The sequence below is a fragment of the Humulus lupulus genome, chromosome 1, assembly GCF_963169125.1.
Source record: "Humulus lupulus chromosome 1, drHumLupu1.1, whole genome shotgun sequence".
Taxonomy (NCBI): domain Eukaryota; kingdom Viridiplantae; phylum Streptophyta; class Magnoliopsida; order Rosales; family Cannabaceae; genus Humulus; species Humulus lupulus.
The window spans coordinates 146038609-146047496 of record NC_084793.1 but is presented as its reverse complement, the minus strand read 5'-3'; the positions used below and the strand labels follow the sequence as shown (position 1 = coordinate 146047496).

Sequence of the window (8888 nt, the reverse complement as noted above, 5' to 3'; positions counted from 1 at the left end):
ACCCAGGCCTAGGGGAAGGAACAACCGCCCCAGTGATTCCGTCAATCAGGACGGTCGGGCTGCGAACTCGCACTCCGAAGATAGCTGGTCCACGGTGGACCTAAGAAGAAGGTTGGAGGCCAAGTATGAGAAGGCCAAAGGGGAAAAAGCCCGGCCTCGCGGAGATGACCTCTGAAATCATATTAATGACAAGCTCCGGGGACGTGACCTCCCGGAAAGTGATACGAAGAGGCTCGAGGAACAGATTGCTGCCTTGACCAAGCTGGTCCGGAAGCAAAGTGGGGCCCTGTCAGATTCTGAGGAGGAAGACCCGGAACCATGTATTAGGAGGATCGCGGAAACGTCCCTCCCGGATAACTTCAAAATGCCTCACATAGAATTATATGATGGGAGGACAGACCCGCGTACCCACCTAGCTAAATACAATAAAATGATGCAAGTGGCGCGCGTCAGTGAGGACGCCAAATGCATGTGCTTCTCACTCACCCTTACCAAGTCTGCGGAGGACTGGTGGAAAAGATTAGCTCCCGGATCAATCCACAGTTGGAAGGAGCTACAGTCCGCGTTTAGGAGGCAGTTTATTGCTGCCCGCGACCACGACATGGAGGTTGGTTCCTTAACCAACATCAAACAGCAACCCACTGAAAACCTCAAAGCTTTCATTCAGAGAATGATGGAAGCTGCTGCAAAAACCAAGGTCAGCGATGACATGAAGCTGATCGCCCTTCAATCGGGCCTTACTGTCGGCTCCCTGCTATGGGGGGAAATGCAAAGGAGACGGGCAGAAACCCTGTCCGAATTCATGTCAAAAGCTCAGGGAATCATCAACCTTGAGGATGCCTACCAGCAAGCCTTTGGAGTTCCCCCGGCTCCAACCCCTTCCGTGACTGCGCCGAGCTTTGCTTCGCAAGCTCCCGCACCAGTCCTCACGCTTCCAGGAGCCCGATTCACTCCGAGTGTGTATGGGCCTTCCGCGTCTGCTCAGACGCCGGGTCAAACCCATTTCTCTGGGTATGGAGCGGTACAAACCGGATGTAGTATCGCTCCTAGCATGCCGCAGCCGCAAGCGGAAGCCCCGGAACGAAGTTTGAGCCAATCGCAGAGCAAACGAAGCGGAAAAAACTCCAACCGGGGAGACCATTCAAAGAAACCCCGAAAGGATTATGAGCCCAAGTTCACGGAATATACCAGTTTGATAGACTCGCGAGAGAATGTCTATCGGGCGACCTGTAATATGGTCAACTACAGGAAGCCCCCGAAAGTGTCTCACGGAGGAAGGCGTCCGCGAGACTCCAATAAGAGGTGTGAGTTCCACGGAGACGTGGGGCACACCACGAATGAGTGCCTTCAGCTGAAGGATGAGATCGAGTCCCTGGCAAGAGCGGGACACCTTGGTCAGTGGGTGAGAATACCCATAATCTATCCCGGACAGGGGGTAGTTCACGGAGCTGCATATTCACCGGGACAGAGGGGGGCCGCTAGCGCTCCTGGAGCCGGTCACCCCCAAGCTCCCGGGTCTCAGTTCCCAGCACTTCCTCCTCCACCTGCTCCGGCGCCCATTGCCTTGTTGGCTCCAGGGCCAGGCAACCCATATCCGCCCGGCCTTGCTCCGCCACCCGTTGACGGACACGTCGCCACCATTTCCGGAGGACCACACCTTGCCGGAAGCACCCGCAATTCCCAGAAGAGGTACTTGAGGGAGTTGGAGCACGCCGAGGAGATGTGCGCCTTGGTCCAATCACCTGCTCAACGTCCCCGAATGATGGATCTTCCCATCACCTTCACGGAGGACGATGCTCGACATGTGCACTTCCCCCACAACGATCCCCTCGTGGTGGAAGCCCAGATTTCCAATAAGAAGGTCTCACGGGTCTTGATCGATAACGGAAGCTCCGTGAACATCCTCTTCAAAGCGGCCTTCCACGCGATCGGATTAACCGAGACAGACCTGGCCCCATGCCCCATCCAGCTTCAAGGTTTCAATGGGGACGCACTCATGCCATTAGGCAAAATTCAACTTCCGGTCACCCTCAGAGGAGAAAGCGACGCTTGTGCCTTCAAGCATAGCACATTCGTGGTGGTCGACTGCCCCACGGCGTATAATGCCATCTTAGGCCGACCGGTCCTGATCGATTGTGGGGCCATAACCTCGATACGTCACTTATGCTTGAAGTTTCCCTGCGACGATGGGCGTATTGGCACCCTCCGAGGAGACCAGAGAAGTGCACGGAGCTGTTATAACGTCTCCGTCCGAGCCGTCTACACGGTCCGAGAGACGTTTGCTGCCATTCCTTTGGCGGAAGTATTGCCAGAAACTAGGGATGCTCAGGAGGCATACTTTGACGAACTCGACCCAAGAGTGGGAATCGAGAAAGCAATAGAGCCGATGGAGGAAGTCGAAGAGGTGATCCTCAATCCGGGAGAACCCACCAAGGTCATTCAGGTGGGGAAAAACCTGCCGTCGGCCGTTCGAGATAAGATCGTGGCCACTGTGAAGGATAATCAGGATATCCTGGCATGGTGCCACGCTGATATGACGGGGATTAATCCCAATGTTGCGTGCCACGCACTCAACATAGACCCAGCTGCAACTCCAATTCGCCAAAAGAGGAAGCCGCTGGACCCAGTGAGAGCCGAAGCCGTCAAAGCTGAAGTGGACAAATTGATGTCCATAGGCTTTCTCCAGGAGTCGCACTATCCTGTGTGGTTGGCCAACCCAGTTCTGGTCCCGAAACCCGATGGGTCCTGGAGAATGTGCATTGACTTCACGGACCTAAACAGGGCCTGCCCGAAAGATTGTTTCCCTCTCCCGCGAATCGATCAGATGGTGGACGCTACTTCCGGGTACGAACTCTTATCCTTCATGGATGCGTACTCCGGATACAACCAGATCAAGATGCATGTCGCGGACCAGGAACACACCAGCTTCCTCACGGATAAGGGTGTCTACTGTTACGTGGTCATGCCTTTCGGTTTGAAGAATGCTGGGGCGACTTACCAGCGTCTGGTAAACAGAATGTTTAAGGACCAACTGGGGAGGAACATGGAGGTGTACGTGGACGACATGTTGGTAAAGTCCAAGACCTCCGGGGACCACAGTAACGACCTTGAGGAAGCTTTCGCCGTGATCCGAAAGTACGGGATGAAACTAAATCCAAAGAAATGTACTTTCGGGGTCTCGTCTGGGAAGTTCCTCGGTTTTATTGTCAGCTCCCGCGGCGTGGAAGCCAACCCTGAGAAAATAAAGGCGTTCATAGATATGCCTTCCCCCCGGAAGCATAAGGATGTCCAAAGCGTTACCGGAAGGATAGGTGCTCTCAGTCGCTTCGTATCCAAGGCCACCGACAAGTGTATCCCCTTCTTCAATGTTCTGCGAGGGAACAAGAAGTTCGAGTGGACCCCCGAATGCGAAGCGGCCTTCCAACACCTCAAAGAACATCTAACCCGAGCCCCCATTCTGTCCAAGCCGGTCGAAGGAGAGGCGTTGTTCTTATACCTAGCTGTGACTGAGCACGCAGTAAGTGCCGCTCTCGTCCGGGAAGATGGCCGTATCCAGCTCCCTGTGTATTACGTAAGCAAGAGGTTATTGGACGCCGAGTCCAGATATTCGATGATCGAGAAACTCTCCCTCTGCTTGCTGATCGCTTCACGGAAGCTGAGGCCATATTTCCAGGCGCACACCATCAAAGTGCTCACCAACCACCCTCTCCGACAAGTCCTGCAGAAGCCCGAGTCTTCTGGCAGATTTCTTAAGTGGGCCATGGAACTAAGCCAGTTCGACGTCCACTACCAACCGCGTGTTTCCATAAAAGGTCAAGCTCTCGCGGACTTTATTGTGGAGTGCTCGGGAATGAATGACCTCCCAGAAGATCCTGTCCCGGAACTTCCCACCTGGAAGGTCTACGTAGACGGAGCCTCAAATGAAAAAGGAGCTGGAGCGGGGGTTATCCTAATATCTCCCCAAGGGCATCAGCTCCAGAGCGCCATCCGTTTCGCATTCCCAGCATCCAACAACAAGGCAGAACACGAAGCCATGTTAGCTGGGTTACGACTGGCCAGAGAAGTCGGAGCCCAAAAAATCGAAGTGTACAGCGACTCCCTACTTGTGGTAAACCAAATATCCGGGGAATACCAGACGAAAGGCGAAAAGATGGCTGCCTACGTGTCTCTCTCCCGCGACCTACTGCAGCATTTCAAAGGCTACAAAATCCGCCAGGTCCCCCGGGACCAGAACTCACTTGCGGACACGCTGGCCAAGCTTGCAACGGACCCGGAGATTGAACAGTATGGCTTAGTCCCCATCGGGCACTTAGAAGCCCCCAGTACTGAGACGCGAAGGATAAACGCCATCATCAACCATTCCCACTCCTGGATAGGACCCATCCTCAGATTTCTCACCACCGGAGAACTCCCCACCGATAAAGCTGACGCAAGGAAGCTCCAGTATCAAGCTCCCCGATACGTGGTTATGGATGGAAAGCTTTACCGCAGGGGGTTGTCCATACCCTTCCTTAGGTGTGTTGCCGGAACCGAAGTCAGCACCATCATCCATGAGATTCACGGAGGCTTCTGTGGCGATCATACCTCCGGGCTGAGCCTCTCCAAAAAAATCCTTCGACAAGGATACTTCTGGCCCACCATGAAGAAGGATTGTGTGGATTATGTCAGGAAGTGTGAGCAGTGCCAGAGGTACGCCAAGGTTCCGCGAGCGCCGCCTACGGAAATTACCCTAATGACCAGCCCCTGGCCGTTCGCCGTTTGGGGCATTGACCTAGTAGGTTCCTGTAACGACCCGGATTTTCAAGACTCAATAATGCGGAAATATAAATGTTTTCATTTAACAAAATGTCTCAAAAACCCATAGAAAAAAAAACTTTTTAAAAAGTCGTATGGCCATACTTAACATTTAGTTACAAACATGTTTTATAAAGATTAGAGTGAGCCTAGTTTAGGAAAATTACACAACATTTCCAAAAATAAAAAGGCTTCCCAAAAGGTCGGTCCACATGTACATTTGCAAGGAAGACTCCAGCGCTCACTGCTCTGCCTTGCCCTTGTTCTTACCTACAACATGAAACAACTAGGTAAGCGAAAACGCTAAGTAAGATCAACTTCCAAACAAAGCAGATAGAGAAATAGGGATCCGGACCCATCCGGACCCTACACAATCAATTTCAAGAACGCTAAAGCGTCCTGGCAAACTTATGGTCATGCCTGATAACCAATGATAAATTAATTCGTAACTAGATAAAAATCCTGCACTCAGAAAAATCCCAGAACAAGCAGATATATTATATCACAACTATATCTTATCAACAATTATATCCCTGCACTCAGAAAATCCCAGAGCAAGCAGATATATTATATCACAACATAATTCGAGACCAACGCTCGACAATTTCTAACAATTCATGCGTAACGCGCCCTCCAACATAATTGCTAATCTGTAAAAGAGAACCGAATCTCCACACTAAGATCTAGCCAATAAATATTCTCATCAAGGGTAACTATCGTGTTACCTAGGGCATCGCTACTTATTCAAGAGTGTAATCCAATTTACACGGTTTTACGGAGACTTCTATGTTAATCAGTGGTGCTGGTGAGCAGCTGCCCCTAGGGTGTTCAACCTCACTCAATCTTGGCAACCCCTAGTATCTCTAGGCACTCTCACTGAATGGCCAATATTCACGGCTGCTATCCGGGAATAACTTATCAGAGCACTTGCTCGGATTCTAACCGTCCAATGATTAAGTAAGCATGAGGGCCCCTAGGTCCCATTTATCTTGGCGCCCCTAGGTTTAACCAGCTTATCCTCATCTCATGGCCACTCGTCGCGGTAATGAACCGGACATAAATAAAATCAAGCAGTGTGACGGGGATCAACCGTCTAGGATATGACGGACTTCTACCGTTCATATTTTCTAAATCAGCACTCACTAGACTAACGTCTCTAAGCAACTTTCTATGACAGCCTACATATGTGCATGCATCCCTATACTAACATACAAGACAATAATCATTTCATGTTGCAGCCATACAATATAAGTTGACTTACTTGGAGTCCTTAGCGCTCAGCAGGTTTTCACCCTCCAACGTTCAGTCCAGTTACGCTTAGCCAATACTGTAGTTATCCATACAGTATACTCGGATTAATTATGGCACTAATAATTCATTATTATTATTTTGGGCAGTTTGGTCATTTTAATAAAAGTCATTTGTAAGGATTTATAATCCTTATTTGGTTTTAAACCTATTAAGGAAAGTTATACAAAATATTCGATACTAAGCCCTAAGTCTCGGGGAGACCTATCCTAAGGTCTCGATACCTAGGCTCGGGTATCACAATGGTATTTTTCACAATCCGCTAAAAATCTTATTCTTTCAAGGTATCGCTATTAACCCGCACTTTCGACTAGTCGGTTAAAATATGTAAGATTTTAGCCGGTATTATATCCAGAAAATACAAATAAATTCCTTAATTATTTTTAAAGAAAATAAACTCTTTAAATTTTCCTTTTATTTTTCTTAAGGTTTTAATATCTAAAAACCGTTTTAAGAAAATTGCCTAATTTGTCTTAATTAGGAAAACCGTTATAAATTTCTCATCTTGACTAATTAATTTTCCAAAAGCAATAAATCAATTTTACTTACTAGGAAAATAATTTATTTAATTATTTTCTCAAAATATAGGGTTTTAAACCCTCTTTTAATTTATTAACTACTAATAAATTAAATCTCTTATTTTTAGAAAGAATAAAAACTCTTTAATAAAAATAATTCATTTAAACTCAAAGGGATAATTTTAGTGAAAATATGATTTCAAGACTTACCAATTTATATCTTGAAATAAGCAAAATTTTACTTTTTACCTTATGTTCCAAAATCTCATTTTTACACTAAGTGTGAAAAACCTAATTTTCACATTTTTAACTACATACTTCGTTAGTTCATAACTTGAAATTTACTTACCCAATTGTTTCCAAAATTTCCCAATTCCATTTTTGTTATGCCATTTAGGTCTTTGTAAAATATTAGGTCAAAATGAGCATTTTTTATTGGTGAAATCATTTTCCAACAATGAGGTAAAAATGACCTTATTTTCAAGTCCTTATTTTTTCCAAACTTTGACAGTTAATAACTTTCAAACCGTTTAATATTTTCTTACCAAATTTTACAGTGGACTAATAGGTTATGCCAGAAATATGTCCACAAAATTTTAGAAAAAACTGGGTTCATTTGCCCTATACAGTGGCTGTCCAAACTTGGTTCCGAAAATAAGAATACGAAAAAACAGTTTTTTACCTAATCTTTGAAATAGCATAACTTACTCATTTCTAAACATTTTTTAGTGTTTCAAAAGCTCAATTTTATGTACTCAATCTCAACAACATCACAGTACAATTAAATTTTACAAAAACAATATACAGTGGCTGCTTGACCCCTTGGAAGTCACAGCTCAAAACATGTTTTGTTTTAGGGTATCCTACAAAACCCTTGGGGGTTTTGGTTCCCATTTTCAAAAATCAATACACATGCATCATAAAAATTATTAAACAACTACCATAACCTTATTACATCATCAACAAGAAAATCTAAGCATTAGATATACAAAATAATGCTTAAAACTAAAAACCCTACAACAAAATCATCAAAAGTAAACTTTTTACCTCTTTGGTGTTCTTGCTTAAGGTTTGGACCTTCCTATAAGCTTTGACTCCTTCAAAACCTTTCAAAAACCCTAACCAACTTCCTCCAACAACATAGGTAATTAGCTATTTGAAACTCTATGATTAAAACTTGACAAAAGTCTAGATTAATGAAACTTTACCTTAGGGAAAACCCTTCCTAGACCAAGACTTAGCTTCCAAGTTTCTTTGGTGTTCTTGGGGTTCAAAATGGAGAGAACACTTGAGAGAGTCTTCAAAAATCAGATGAGAGTGAATGAGGGAGGGAGAGTGGTCGGATTTGGGGGTTAGAATGGCTCACACTACTCTTCAAAATATCACAAAACACTTGAGTGCTTTTCTACCCACTTGCCCACTTGACTTCTTAATTAAATGGGATTTGAATTTTATAAAATTGGGTTCACACCACTCTAAAATAGCACATGGCCAGCCACCCTTTTCCATATATGTGACCATTAATTTTTTTTTAATTTTTTTTAATTTTTTATAAAGGTTAATAAAGGTTTATAAGAAGAAAAGTCCAAATTGACTTTTGACACCTTTTTTCACTCTTATTAAGTTTTAATCACCAAACTTAACATTAATTAATTAAATTAAATGTCTCTCACATTTAATTTAATTAATCACATAATAAAATTTAACCTAAGGTCCATTCATGGAATAAAATTCCCCATTTCGGCAAAATTAGGCATTTAACACAGAATGCCCTAAAATTTCCATTTTCTTTTAGGTTTATTATTTTTGACCAAACCTTAACTTTTATGAATGTATTTTATGCCCAAAATATAATTGCCATGATTTTTCGTTTTATTTTCCGAGATTTTTACCCGATCAGGGTTTTTGTGTCGGTCCAGGACCGAAAGTCTTATCTTGACTTTTAAAATCACAAAATTCATATTTTGGCTAGCAATAACTCATGGAATACTTACAAACAAAATATAATATTATTTAAAATAATATTCTTAACCCGGGGGAAAAATACCAACCCGAGTCGTTTAAAGGTACCCGAAAACGTAGGACGTTACAATACCTACAATTTATAAAGGTTTCGTCCTCGAAACTTAAAACAAATGAGGATACAGCTCCCTCATCTTGTCTTCTGTTTCCCAGGTTGCCTTTTCAATGCCATGGTTACACTACTGCACCTTTACCAATGGCACCGTCTTGTTCCTCAACACTTTTTCCTTTCGGCTAGTATCATAA

The 8888-nt window shown here is 44.8% G+C and overlaps 1 long non-coding RNA gene across 2 annotated transcripts; it reads right to left on the bottom strand.

Moving 5' to 3' along the window:
• Positions 1 to 4822: 4822 nt before the first annotated feature.
• Positions 4823 to 8335, bottom strand: LOC133819613 (uncharacterized). Of its 2 annotated transcripts, XR_009886404.1 has the most exons (4): positions 7829 to 8335; positions 7668 to 7746; positions 6056 to 6121; positions 4823 to 5064 (listed from the first exon to the last, which is right to left on the bottom strand). It is a non-coding gene; the product is annotated as an uncharacterized LOC133819613 (long non-coding RNA). The 2 variants fall into 2 exon arrangements; XR_009886405.1 differs by lacking the exon at positions 6056 to 6121 and having other exon boundaries at positions 7829 to 8317.
• Between the last annotated feature and the right edge of the window lie 553 nt (positions 8336 to 8888).